We start from the raw sequence: 14,867 nt of genomic DNA on the forward strand, positions 1-14,867 counted from the left end.
AATCGACGTGCGACATTCGGTTTTATTCTTGTACTGTGTGTCGCAACTACGTCGCACGTGGTGCGCAGTGATCGCACATTGATGCGCTATACAGCGCACCACGTGCGACGTAGTTGCGACACACAGAACAAGAATAAAACCGAATGTCGCGAGTCGTTTATTACGGGTTTCAACTGCAACAACAATATATGACTCGTTTACGCTGACGCTAACATGTTGGCATCGAAAACATGGCTGCCTGCCAGCTACTTGAAATTGATTTAGCAGGAAGCAGGACCGTGAGTAAGCGTAATCTCTGATTACTACGCACTTGTACGCCTAACAAGACAAGAAACCCCTTGGCTTTTCAAATGACGCAGTTGAAAAACAAACCCTGCGCCTGTCACGTTGTTTTGCAGTTTTCGAGTCCACTAGACTATATTTTTAGCGACTATAATGGCACTTCTTACAAAAAGTAAAATTTACAGATACCTTCCTTTATCACAGATTTAGTCCCATACACTCTACTGAACTGTTACTCTAAACCTACGTATTAACCTACGTATACGTATTAAGAAGTTATACCCGTTTTGTTATCCTAGAACTATTAGCACAATAAATATTTCAATTTTGATCCTGATCCCCTACTACGAAGCTTTTTATGCAGAATCTCATGACCAAGAGCTAAATTTCCCACCTTTTTCTACAAGCAGAACAGCTGCATAGTCCTGCTTAACCCTTTCTATTCCGGATGCACAGGTAGTTAGCAGTTTTCGTTCGTCTGCAGTTTATTATTGCGCAATCCGTTAAGCGGAACACCACCATTAGAACAATCATTTCACTACGTTCTATTAAGCAAATATCTATATTTATATCATTTATATAAAAATAATCTGCTGATTTTAGTATTGGAAGTCATGATTGATCATCCGTGCTACCATGGGACAGGGAGGGTTAAAGACGAGATTCCTTACAAAATGTCGATATCCGCTTGCTACAAAGCGGTAGGCTATGGATTCAATTAAACTCCACTACATTTTTGACCACGGTTCAAACTACACTCACCTACTTTTGGTGGTAACAGCCACTTTTGACTATAGCAAGTATTAATGATAATTGAAACGTTTTTTATTTACACCAACAATTGAACAAAAATCGCAAATAACTTTTCGCTCGCCTTCTTATCTCGATGAAAAGCCAAAACAAAGTGACTGAACTGACAGATTGTAATCGATTTAATCAAATTTGGCGCTCTTCATGTTGCTACCGCCGAAATGCAGAGGCGCTTCAATCGCTAAAATGAAAACAAGCTACCGGCTGCGTGCCTCTTTGAATGACGCGGTGTACGTGTACACGCTACCAGAAAAGTACCCAATAAAAAAATTAAACCCGCAATCAAAATAACCCACACGTTCTTTGCACTTGAAAAATCACGTAGATTTCTCTACAGGGAGGTATGCGATTTTTAGCTGATTGTTATTGGAAAAAATAATAACATCCATCTTATTTTTACGTTAACGCATTAGTATGCATGCGAACTATCTCAAATTCACGTAAATAGTACAGGAAAAGCTGGATGGAAAATATTCACATAATTTTTCCTATAATTTTGACGTGAAAATTATTTTGAGTGCATATGTGCATACGTAGAGTGACTATATACACCTTTTCGCGTGCGTAATGGTGCCTAGTGGGTACAACCTTAAAAAAATATTTTTCGCTGATTTTATAAGAGCGTATGTCAAATGACAATTCGTTTCACACATTCGTCCCGAAACGGTGCAAGTAAAAAATATAACTGTAGGGATGTTGGTTGACATTTTGCGACTTACGTCCCTTTGAAAAATTTCCCGAGAAATGTTACGAAACGCAGCAGGGGGTGCTTAAATTTTCGCTCGAATTATGTTGAAATTCAAATTACCGTTGATTCAAACATAGAACAGTCTCAAACTTCGAACACTTAAAATAAAATGCTCATTAATATTGCACCTGGCAGCAATTTTGCGAGTCCTACGCAAATTCATTTTTTAATAATTATCCTGTACTAAATACATTGAAAACATGCTTGTCAAGCAAGGAGGGGTGCAGTAGGGAGGCAATAACGAAAAACTAATGGTTCAACTTTTTCTTGCTTCTGTGCCACCATGCCATTTATGGTTCAAATTGCTAAAATGCAAACATGTGTGGTAAACGCAAAAAATAACCACGCTAATAATTTTCGTGTGGGACTCGAAATAAGTAGAAACTCCGCAATATCGCTATGATAAAATATTATACCTATTATATACCACCGGATAAAGGACATTCTAACGAACACGATGTAATACAATAAGCATAAGTGTTCGAAGTTTGAATCAGAACGATATTATTTAATGCCACTGTCTTACCTGACCTACTGCGAATATACATGTTATTAACAAATAAACAAATAAATTCGAATAGAGCATACAGATATCAACTATATAACATAAGAAATTACATGTTTACTCCAAACATAAAAGCATGAGATTTTAGAATTTCCGAAATAGGGGTTCGTAATGAGTCAGTTAAGTCGTAATGAGCCAGTTAATGAGCGATGCTGGGTGGTTCTCGGCTGCCCGATCTCAAACCCGCGGTTTTGGGCCGACGGCGGAGCCACACGGCCTTACTAATAGGTAAGTCTAATATAAGTTATTTTAATTATTTTTTTCGTTTTAGCTTATCAAGTATATATGGTGAAGACTTTGGCCAAAACGAGTTTAAATACTGCACATGGATACCAGAAGAAAAAATGAAATTAATTATTGGAAGCGCTTATGCAACTCTATTCCATTCGAAGGACTGCTGGTGAGATTGTTCTATTTTTTTATATACCACATTTCTTCCTGGAGGAGTGGATTACCAACCAGAATCCTTAAGGTCTGAAGCAAATATGTCACTTCTCAATTCACACAAACAAATCACGTGAGTTAAAGTTGGTACAGCGAAATTGATTATTACATGGAAGGATGCTGGATGCTTGAAGACGACTCTTATAACCCTGGAATGCGCACAAGTGGCTCTGCTTTTGGGTCCGCCCAATCCCTTTTGGCCCTTCTGTAACACACCTCGTCCAGATTGGTCCAGTTCATTTTTAATCTGAATATTTGGTAACTATTCATTTTCACATACGCGCAAGACGCGCATCCTATGAACTTGTTTTGATTCGACGAAAATAAACGTTTTGAAAACATTTCAAACATGCGCGAATTCTAAACAACCGGTTTGTGGGAGAGGTAATTGTCTCGACAGTTTCGACTAAAATGGTCTACTTTGAGTGCTGGAGAGAGGTAAGTTCCATATGAAATATTGCCAAAGCTCTTGAGCAAGAGGAAACGCATTAAGTTTTTTTGCTTTTTTTAATTTACCCGGTCAACTTTAACGTCAATTGTGTATGACGCTTGAACGGTTTTTAATGTGAACGCATTCATACCACCGGGGTACAGATTAAAAATGTTCAGATTAAGGAAGGGGGTACCGGGTAATTGACGAGAAGTGTGTAAAAGGTTTTTATATAATCAACTCGTAATCCTACAATGGAGCACCCCTCGAGCGCAAACCAATAGCGTTTTTGTTTTTGCTTAGATCCAACCCAGGTTCGCCCTAGTTCCAATCGAACGGATGTCAAAACGTTTGTTTTTGACGTAGCACTACGTCTTTGTTTACGATACTGGGACTGGGTAGCACTTTGTGAAAATGAAAATAAAAGTGTAACGTTTGAATGAAAGATTTCAAATGCTAATAACTACTAAACTACTGAACGAAACTGAACAATTTATATGTCATTGGATAGATAAAATGACCAGCAATTTTATGGAGAGGATAAGACAGCAATTTTAAGGAGGGCATAAGAGGGGGGGGGGCTCCTATACAAATGAAACACAAATTTCGCCAGAATTCGAGAACTAATCAAGCAAATGGAACCAAATTTGGCATGTGCGGGTTTCAGCAGTTAGGGTTTTTTCTATGGTGAATTGAGACCCGTCGCCTCTCTATGAGGGGGGGGCTCCCATACAAATAATATACAAATATCCTCATAACTCGAGAATTAATCAAGCAAATGGAACCAAATTTGGCATGTGGGGGTTTTGGAGGTAAAATTTTTTTCTATGGTGTACTGAGACCCTTTACCCTTCTAAGAGGGGGGGCTCCCATACATATGAAATACAAATTTCCTTATAAATCTCGAACTAGTCAAGTAAATGGAACCAAATTTAGTATGTGGGGGTTTTTGGAGGCAAATTTTTTTTCTATGGTGAACCCGACTCCTCTCGGAGGGGAAAGAGCGGAAAGGAAGAGGGGGATAATAGGTAGCTGCGCTTAATAAGTTGTCGTTGTGACTCCTATCTTTTGTCCAATGCTGGAAGGTGCATGGGTCGAATGAAGCTATAATGCTTATGATTATAGCTTGGTTCGACCCATGCACCTTCCAGCATTGGGCAAAAGATAGGAGTCACAACGATAACTTATTAAGCGTAGCTACCTACAACCCCCCTACCCTTCCTTTCCGCTCTTTCCCCTCCTTTCCCAAAAAAAAATCATTACTTTCCCCTACCGTCCCTCTATCAATTGTACAAACCATCGTTTCATAAAAATATTAATATTAATGCCTGACCGTATTTCAAGGTCAAAGACTAAAACACGAGTTTGGTCAAGCTGCATTTAACGAAGAATTGAATCTGAATATTTCGCTCTTCTCTTTTAAACATTCACTTAAACAATGGTACAGGAGATTCTTAATATTTTCAATAGTTTTCACCCGCGAATGCAATATTCCGTCGAATTAGAAATTAATGGGCAGCTAAAATTCTTGGATACCATCTTACGTATACAGAACGACAAAATATCAACGGAATGGTTTCCAAAAGATCCAAATATTAGATATTTAGACTTTAATTCTGTTACTCCTTTTTGTCATAAGAAAAACACGGTAGTCGCTTTGGTTGATAGGGCTTTACAGTTGACAGATGCCGAAATTAGACCGAAAACATTACAAACAGTAAAGACAATGCTACATAAAAATCACTATCCCTGCTATTTCGTAGAAAAGGTAATAAAACAAAGACTACACAGGATGTACAATACGTTAGAAGTACCAGGCAAAGAAACAACTCAACAATTCGTGACAATTCCCTATGTTGCCGGTTTAGGTGAAAAGTTAGGCAGATATTTAAGACAATTTAAGATTAATGTTGCTTACAGACCAACCGACAAAGTAAAAAACGTATTATTTACAAAAACCAAAGACAAAATTATAAGAGATAAAAACACAAACGTCGTTTATGAAGTAAATTGTGGTCAGTGTCAAAAGTCGTACGTAGGAGAAACAAGCCAATTTTTACATAAACGAATGGAACAACATAAATATAGCATCAAAGCAAAAACAGTTGGTGGTACAGGTTTAACCCAACACACCATTGAAACAGGTCATGTTTTTAAATTTGACGAAGCCAAAATCATAGAGAAAATAACTAAACATAACACTAGACTAATAGCGGAAACATTTTACATTAAAATTAAAGGTGAGAACAATGTTGTTAATAGACAAGTAGATTCCGCAACGTTCAAAGCTGCATATGACCCTGTAATCAAAAAACTTGGGGGAAAGAGAAATAGAAAGTAAGACATAGCAAAGAGAAAGATAAACGAAGTAGAACCTAATGGACGAAAAAGTGTAAGTTAAGAATTTGTAATATGTTTTATGTTGTAAATGTGCCTAATATAGTGTTTTAGTGTCCGCAGATGATGAGCGAAGATCAGTAGTAGCTCGAAACGTCCGGACTAACTGGTAACTTAAATCTTCATACTTATTTCGCCGAAAAACGTCGATTAAATCGAACAAACATTGTGGTGGCGGCGATTATGTGAAATCAACACAATGGTACTGACAGATTCTTATAAACATACATATGTCAGAAATGCAGTTTACATTAGTCTTTGATCTTATGATCTGATATAGTCCTACGTCACCCTTTCGTTCAACCCTTGCGGCTGTATACCTTGTAGTTTTTAATTTACCCGGTCAACTTTAACGTCAATTGTGTATGACGCTTGATCGGTTTTTAATGTGAACGCATTCATACCACCGAGGTACAGATTAAAAATGTTCAGATTAAGAAAGGGGGTACCGGGTAATTGAAGAGAAGTGTCTAAAAGGTTTTTATATAATCAACGCGTAATCCTACAATGGAGCACCCCTCAAGCGCAAACTAATAGCGTTTTTGTTTTTGCTTAGATCCAACCCAGGTTCGCCCTAGTTCCAATCGAACGGCTGTCAAAACGTTTGTTTTTGACGTAGCACTACGTCTTTGTTTACGATACTGGGACTGGGTAGCACTGTAACGTTTGAATGAAAGATTTCAAATGGTAATAACTACTAAACTACTGAACGAAACTGGAAAATTTATGTCGTTGGATAGATAAAATGACCAGTAATTTTATGGAGGGAGTAAAAGAGCAACTTTATGGAAGGCGTAAGAGGGGGGCTTATATACAAATGAAACACAAATTTCCTCAAAAAACGAGCACTAATCAAGCAAATGGAACCAAATATGGCATGTGGGGGTTTTAGAAGGATTTTTTATGGTCTACTGAGACCCCTTCCCCTTATAAGAGGGGGGGCTCCCATACAAATGAAATTCAATTTCCTCATAACTCTAGAACTAATCAAGCAAATGGAACCAAATTTGGCATGTGGGGATTTCAGAAGGCAGGATTTTTTTCTATGGTGAATTAAGACCCCTCCACCCTTCCATGCAAATGAAATACAAATTTCCTCAGAACTCTAGAACTAATCAAGCAAAAGGAACCAAATTTGCAATATGGGGGTCTTTGGAGTTAAGATTTTTTTCTATAGTGTACTGAGACCCCTTCCCCTTCCGCCTTACCACGATCTCTGTTCTTTGGTGGATATTGATACGATCCATTCGAGGCACAAGATAGCCGATATCATTCTCTCAGAACGAACAAACAGCCAACCTCTAACCAGTCGATTGATATTTAATGATAGTGCAGTCACGCGCCGACGACGTAGGATTTTTGACCCACCTTTTAGGTCTAGAAATTACTCACAGCACGAACCGACTTCCCGATTCATGAACGCCTTCAATGCATTGCAACATGTTATAACAATTGGCATGAGCTCGGATGTAATAAGACATAGACTCAGTTTATACTTTAGAGGACAATTACGATAAATCGAATACTTTTAATTTTAAGACAATTGTAATTTTGTGCGTGTTGAAATTAATTTATTTGTAATCCTATGTTGTAGTATAGGTTTAAGAATGGGTAAAGGGCTTAAAGCCTATATTCGAAATACAAATCAAATTCAAAAAGGAGGGGGGGAGGGGTGGCGGGGCTCCCATGCAAATAAAATACAAATTTCCACATAACACGAGAGCTAATCAAGCAAATGGTACCAAATTTGGCATGTGGGGTTTTTTTTGGAGGCCTGAATTTATTTTATTATGGTTTGAGACTCCTCACCCATGTGGTAGGAGGATAAGGACTCCCATACAAATAAAACAGAAATTTTTGCGCATGTGCCATATTTTTTGCTATGTAACAAGCGGTAAGCTGTGAAAGGAAACTAGTAAAACCTTCTTCGTGCCAGTTGCCATTCATGTCAAAAGAGAACATTCGAATGGCACGTCATATTTGCAACGTGCTTTGGCTTTAATTTTAAAATTTACTTAAACAATGGCACTCACAGATTCTTATAAACATACATGGGCCAGAAATGAAGTTTACATTAGCCTTTGATCTTATGATCTCATATAGTCCTACGTCACCCTTTCGTACAACCTTTAGGGCTGTATACCTTGTAGTTTTTCACTCAGGTTGAACTTCTACCGTTTTGTTTTTAACCTGGATTGGTTTAAATCCGACCACTGAATAAACAAACATTTTCACACAAGCACCAATACACACATAACTGGAAAGCTCTATACGTGTTTGGAATGACGTTTTATATTTGATCGAACAATATTTTTTATGTGATTTGGCAACAAAAATGCTTGTTTACGTTTGATCGTAAAATACGTTATCGATTTGTTGACAGCGATGAACATGAACAATGAGTGTGACACAGATACAGGGCGAAAATTTGCTAGCGTAATCAATTCATATTTTTCTCACCAGCGTTTGCGTCGGCAATTCATCGCAGTACGCTACTGCTACTGCTTCTACTATTTTTTCATGAAAGCACACTCAAAACAAGCTCAAGTTTAAATTTTCATGATAAAAATAATTATCCGGAGCGCCAGGGAAGAAGTTGTCATGTCTAACGCTTTACCTAAAGAAACTGACTAAAGAAATGACAAGTAACTCATTTTGGGTTCGTCGAAACGAACTTCTGAATCTTTTGCTCGAAAACTTGCGGAGGATCAGTCGATGAACGCGGGTGGAAATATTAACTGCTAGCAAAAGGCAACAAATATCATCCTATCATTACGAAATCGATCTGTGCTGCCTAACGAAAACACCAGGCAATCAAATTTATAGCGTACACTCAAGTCTTTTTTTACACGGTTTGTTTTTTTCGATTACTCGAAAACGGTGCAGCTAAGGAACTATTTACAATCTACGTGAGGAATGTCGAGCTACTCCCAAATGTATTGAGAAATAAATGAATGGTCTCTAAGTTACCCCGTTCTTAATACTCAAAAAACTAAACCGTGTAAAATAAGTACTTGAGTGTACAGTTCATAAAATCGCCCAAATGTTGAGCTCGAAAAAATATTGTTAGAACTTTCAACTTTTGGGCAACTTTGAACAGTCACGCGCAACAATCAACAATGAACAAATTAGGTTTAATGACAGGTTGTCGCGAGTGACTGAGCTCCTGAGTCATTTCTTTAGTCAGTTTCTTTAGCTCTATGGCTCTACATATATATTTTACAATTCAGATATTTAACTAAATTGAAACAATTGGCACTTGCACAGGTTCTGGAGTCTACGGACTCGGAATAAAGGAAGCTCTTCCACTGGGCAAATGGCCCACCGTGTTCCAAGCGGAGATATATGCAATATACATCTGCGCCATGATATGTCTAAAACGAAAGTATAGGCACTGACGAACTGACATGACACATAGAAGAAAATTCTTCAAAAACCATCGTCCTACCATTTTGCTTGCACACTAGCGCCCTCTGTTATGCATGTTGCGGAGTAGCTTGCACTTGCAGGGTTTTATACTGTAGGTTTTTTACGTTTGCAGGGTTTTAATTGTAGGTTTTTTCATTTGTATGGTTTTATACTGGAAACTCGAAGCAACACCGAGCGCCGCGGTGTGGACATGTTGCGAAACATACTTTTTTGAAAAACAAGTTGTTTTTGAATGGACGATGGAATTAACGCGAGTGTCTCGTCTGTTTGTCTGTGGTATAGGTATGCTAAAATCGGAATCTTCACGGACAGCCAGGCTGCATTACTGGCTCTCAAGTCCACTAAATGTGCATCCGAATTAGTTTGGGAGTGCAGGGAGCTCTCCCGCCAGAACAGTTTTATTATTCTGGGTGCCTGGACACTGCGGAATCGAGGGCAATGATCTTGCCGACAGCCTAGCGAGACAAGAATCTGCTCATCAGTTCATTGGCCCCGAACCGTTTCTGGGTACCTCCATATCCGCTGCCAAAAGCGAATTACTGACCTGGGAAAAGCTAGCAAGTTGGTATAAAGCGCAGGGCTGTAGACAAGCTAAACTACTTACCTTAACGTGTGGGGAACTGCGCACAATCACGGGACTCCTAACCGGGCATTGTCCCACTCTTTACTATTTAATAGAATTGGCAAGGTCTTAACCGACATTTGCCCCTTTTGCAATTTAGAACTAGAAAGTTCAGCGCACTTGCTCTGCTCCTGTGGAGGTCTTGAGTCTTCCAGGTTCAGTTTCTTCGGAAGCTACCTATTAACTCCATACTCAGTATGGAAACTTCATCCCAAGAAGGTAGTTGGTTTTATTAACCATGTAATACCTAATTGGGGCACAGTCTGACAACCCAGCTCAACTCCATCAATGGGCAATCCGTAAACTGTGTACAGCAATCGGGGCCAGCTACAAGACAATCTTCGTGACTGCCGCAGTGGCATTTTTGAACCCACTGCCCTGCTGGCATACAAAAAAAAATTGAAACAAACCATGTAAATTGCTCATCGCAAAATTTTCAGGTCAATCATTTTTTTGCTAGATGTCCTTTTTCTTCAAAAATAAAACAGAGAATATTCGCATTTTTTTTTAATTTTTCTGAATTCTTGTTTTTGAAAGATAACTTGAATGCATGGTTAAAATGTTATGACATTAAGAGGAAACCGAAAATGGCTCAAAGGCGGCTGGATAAATGGCTACCGTTCGATGCATGTATTTTGTGCCTTAAAAATGCATATGTATTGGCAGAGCACGTAATCAGTGTTCCCAGTGCTGTTCGAATTTCCTAAATCTTGTCATTCCATTTATCGACCCGGTATATATCAACAAACGCTCAGCAAAACATAATTGCCAATGGAAAATAAATTCAACGGATCATATAGATCATTACACGTTCATAAAACTTATAATCTGGAATTGGTTAATAGATATTTGGTTGCGCACATATTTCGTTGCACTAGCGCTTTCCGAAAAAACAGCATCACGGTCTTAAAGTTTCGCCACATCAAAGAGATTTTAAAGAGCTTTCTGCTTTTGCCGCATCGATAAGCTTCAATGCAAACAGATTAATTAGTCATCCTATTGAATGCATAGTATCAATAGGATTGCTGCTGCAAATCTTAGATGAATCGGAATGTCTTGATAAAGAAAATAAACTATATTTCGAGATGTTCGTTGTCGGTGCGGTTGGCTGCGAATCAGCTGTGTTTATGTTTGCAATCTCTGCCATTTGATATATATTACCAATACTAATGCAACATTCAAAGAAACGTTTAGGATTTTAACGAACATATGAGATGTACAGTACAGTGTGTGTCGCCACTTTCGGTGTCTCCTTAATATCAAAATGTCAAGAAATCTATTCTGAACACATTTTTCATATTGCACGTTTCTTTGGTAACAAAACGCGCTGCTCACTTTTTTGATCGCTAGAATCTGCTTGGCTGTATGTAAGCTATCAGTATCAGGGCTGCGAATTTTCAATTTCAATATCAAAATTCCGATGAAAATGAATGCAACTATTAGTCAAAATCAGCATCATAGCAAACTAATCGAAAAAGAAAACAACGTGCTATATCCGAGGGAAGGTTTATTTCAGTTCAATCCGTCAAAATTATTTTGGTAGTGACAAGTTCATTCACTAGGTTCTATCACGTTTCACGTATTGAATGGTGCTGTCAATATCAATATCACTAAGACGCTGATGATATTGAATGCCTGAAATTAAAATCAAATATTTTCATTTTCTTTGATATTATCTAATTCAATTATTGAATCATACAATAATTTTTCAGCACTTAATATTGCGGTTATTTACATAAATTTTCATCCTGTTGCGGCGGTAACCCGCATCGTCAATCACCGCAACGAGAACAAGGAAAGGTGGCCAAATATTTTTTGGTTTATATGTGCAATTGTTACTGATGCTTTAGCAACTAAAACTACATAAAAAAAATGTCTTTTAGCATCTTACATTCAAAAATATGTATTATATAAATTCATTGAATATCATAAGTATAAAAATATGTGTAAATATAGTAACAAAATTTAAGAAGTACGGAATGGGGTTGCAAATATCTAAACAATAGAAATTAATCTATTTGTATGGCAGCTCTGGACAAAAGCACATCCTTCAATATTTGGCGAGGTCAGCATTGGGCGATAATGTATCGATATAACTGGTACCGATATTCGTGGACGAAATCTCGATAGTTTTTTTTCGAAATAGTTAATTGCGGCATGCATATAACAGCTTTGTAAATGTTAACACGTTATAAAACAAGTCAAACGGAGTGTTATAAAACAAATGTAAAATGCAGATCGTCACGTGATGCGAGCATTTTTGCTGATTATGCTCTCAGCTGAGTATACGTATCGATATGTGAAAAATATCGATATTCAATTAACGAAAATTCGTCAGCTTCGCTCAATACAGAATTATTTTGACAGCTTGCTATGAACTTTCCGAGAATGAAAAGATTTCTTGCAAAGCACAATATTAAACATTCATGATATTGACAGCATCTCAATGATATTGCTATTTCAATATCAACAGGATCTTAATGATATTGATATTGTAGGTCAATCGCTGCTCAATATATAGGAATGACAGCTATGCTCATACAGCTTTGTGTGTAAGTGAAACAGATGCAAGCAGTCGAGAGGGAAAAAATATAAATGAGTGCGAAAAAGCTTTCTGTCAAACGTAATACTTTACATTGAGATTAAAAAATTTGCGGCGTTTGAATTTTCAGTCGAAAAATTGCAGCACTGATCAGTATATATTATGCTTGTCTAGCACATAAGCTATTGATTTACTTGACAAAATAAACGAAATTTGCCCCCGCGACGATTCTGGCGACGGTTTCGCCCGTGACGGTTATAATTCATCGCGTACGAAAGGGTGGGAAATTGTTGATATTGTCAATTCAGAATTAAATTTCGTATGTGGCTCTGGAGCTTTAAAAAGGAAGGCCGTCTACAGACGGTTTTACCCGTTGGAGGGTTAAGAAATTTTTTTAGCAGCATGTGAATAGATCGCAATATATTACAGTAAATGTGACTGCCGTCATTCACCTTGCATAATATAGCATTTTATTACAACCTACTAGGTAACTTTCTGATATTGATATTGCGCTTCCCCGTGCTTGTACTTTGACAATCCATAGATGACCCCACAATATCAATATCAGCAACGTTGTTAGTTCGTAAAATGGTCAATAGAATAGGACCCGATATACACCGTTTATACTCTGGCCAAAATATATACATTACCCTAGCCTGCCCAAATCCAGTATAATTGAAGGGTTCGAAAATCAATTTTCCTTATTACTCTACAAAACATGCTTTAAACGTTTCATAATTTCTACTAAAACTATTTCAGTGAAACCATTCTATTTCCAGCTGGAAAGCATGCCGACATAATAATTTTCCATGTTTATGCAATATCCCTATGTACTAAATTTCTTACCTACCTGTTAACACAGAAATCTGTAGCACTTTAAGAACACTAAAGCACAAACATTAAAGTTTCACGAGATACCTATAAACTCAACTTTATTCATTTATTTCCAGCTCCAGTCCAAATTTTCTATTTATCGTACTCGCAAATCGCAATCGGAACAAACAAAATGAATGACAGACTATTTAATCGATTCTAAAATAGACGCACAATGTTTGGCGCTCTCTCGACTTTTTGCTCGACTCTCTCCGTACAACTTCATATTCCGAAGGCCAGGGGCGCTGTCATCGCAAAAATGCAATGAGATTACGAGTGGCAGCGTACAGCTACACCAGCTAGAGACGTTTTGCTATATATAGATGCGCGTAATCACATTTTTGATTTGTGTTGTAAAAGCGAAGCGTGTTTCGGTTGTGTTTCATGCCGAAGATGACATTTTGTACGCAAGCAATGTTAAAAATCAGAGAGGTTGTTTACTAGAGACGACCGCATATGTAGGTGACGCAGGACTACGTAAATCTCTTTGTAGTAATTGTAACATGTATCCATGCATGTAATCATTCGAACACATACTATATACAGCATATAGGGTAACAACGTATTTTGGACCCCTTCAGCAGCTGTACATAATTTGGACACTTACAGCAAAATCAAATGGAAGTGTCCAAATTATGTACAGCTGCTGATGGGGTCCAAAATAGGTTGGTTACCCAATACATGTTACATGCGTTGTATGTCCCATTTATCAAAGTAGTAACATTGTAAAAGTTCAATCCTCAATCCATCTTTTCGCGCGCTTAATGGCGGCTAGTGGGTACAGTTTTCGACAATGTTTATTTGCTTTTGGGAACTCCGCTCACGTATGCTTGAAAGTGTTAGCACAGAGAAAAGACATCCAAGCGAAAGGTCCCCACTTGGATAAAACTTATGTCAAATTAGTTGGGAAACTATAGTGATGATGTCGCTAAAGACGCATAAAATTCTACACTAAACCACAGAGAACAGACATCCAAGCGAAAGGTCCCCACTTGGATAAAACTTATGTCAAATTAGTTGGGAAACTATAGTGATGGTGTCGCTAAAGGCGCATAAAATTCTACACTAAACTCACAACAGCTAGCTTCTGGCGCTGGCATAACGCATATAGTCCATAGCGCCAGAGGAGCCAAAGGTTGTCAATGTGCAAATCAAAAGAATCATTTAGTTGGGAAAGTATAGTGGTGGCACAGACAAACAGACATATCACTCGTTTTCCATTCATCGTACCGATAAAACCGTCATTTCAAATTTGGGCTTAGTTGGGAATGTCTCCGTTTTGGTCAAAGTGGCGCTTTTTGACGAAAGAAGGGGAATTCCCCATAAAAAATACTTGCTACTTCTAGGGACACCCATATTGCTATTTGATATTTAGGAATGTCGATCATAGATGGTGCTAGCGTTCAGGCTAAATGTGAGGTACGATAATTTTTGTTGATTTTTCTTCCAAGAGTTATGTCTGTTTGTCTGTGGTGGTGGTGTCGCTAACATATTAGGTGATTTTAATTTAAAATTTTATTCAAGAATTCTCGAAAATTTTGTTCCTGAATGGATGTCTGTTCTCTGTGCTAAACTCACAACAGCTAGATTCTGGCGCTAGCATCACAGAGGACAGACATCCATTCAGGAACAAATTTTTCGGGAATTCTTGGATAAAATTTCAAATTAAAATCACCTAATATGCTAGCGTCACCACCACTCTAGTTTCCCAACTAAATGATTCTT

The 14,867-nt window shown here is 37.9% G+C and overlaps 1 protein-coding gene across 2 annotated transcripts in view; it reads right to left on the reverse strand.

The window, feature by feature from the left end:
• LOC128733602 (uncharacterized) overlaps positions 1-13,231 on the reverse strand; it is a 45,063-nt gene extending 31,832 nt beyond the window's left edge. Inside the window, exon 1 of one of the 2 annotated variants that reach the window (XM_053827316.1) lies at positions 13,120-13,231. The gene's annotated coding sequence lies outside the window, so the exon portion shown is untranslated. Of the gene's footprint in view, positions 1-1,044; positions 1,152-13,119 lie in introns of those variants that run through there. The other variant, XM_053827317.1, reaches the window with a different exon arrangement.
• Between the last annotated feature and the right edge of the window lie 1,636 nt (positions 13,232-14,867).

Source organism: Sabethes cyaneus, chromosome 2, assembly GCF_943734655.1.
Source record: "Sabethes cyaneus chromosome 2, idSabCyanKW18_F2, whole genome shotgun sequence".
In the NCBI taxonomy this organism is placed as follows: Eukaryota; Metazoa; Arthropoda; class Insecta; order Diptera; family Culicidae; genus Sabethes; species Sabethes cyaneus.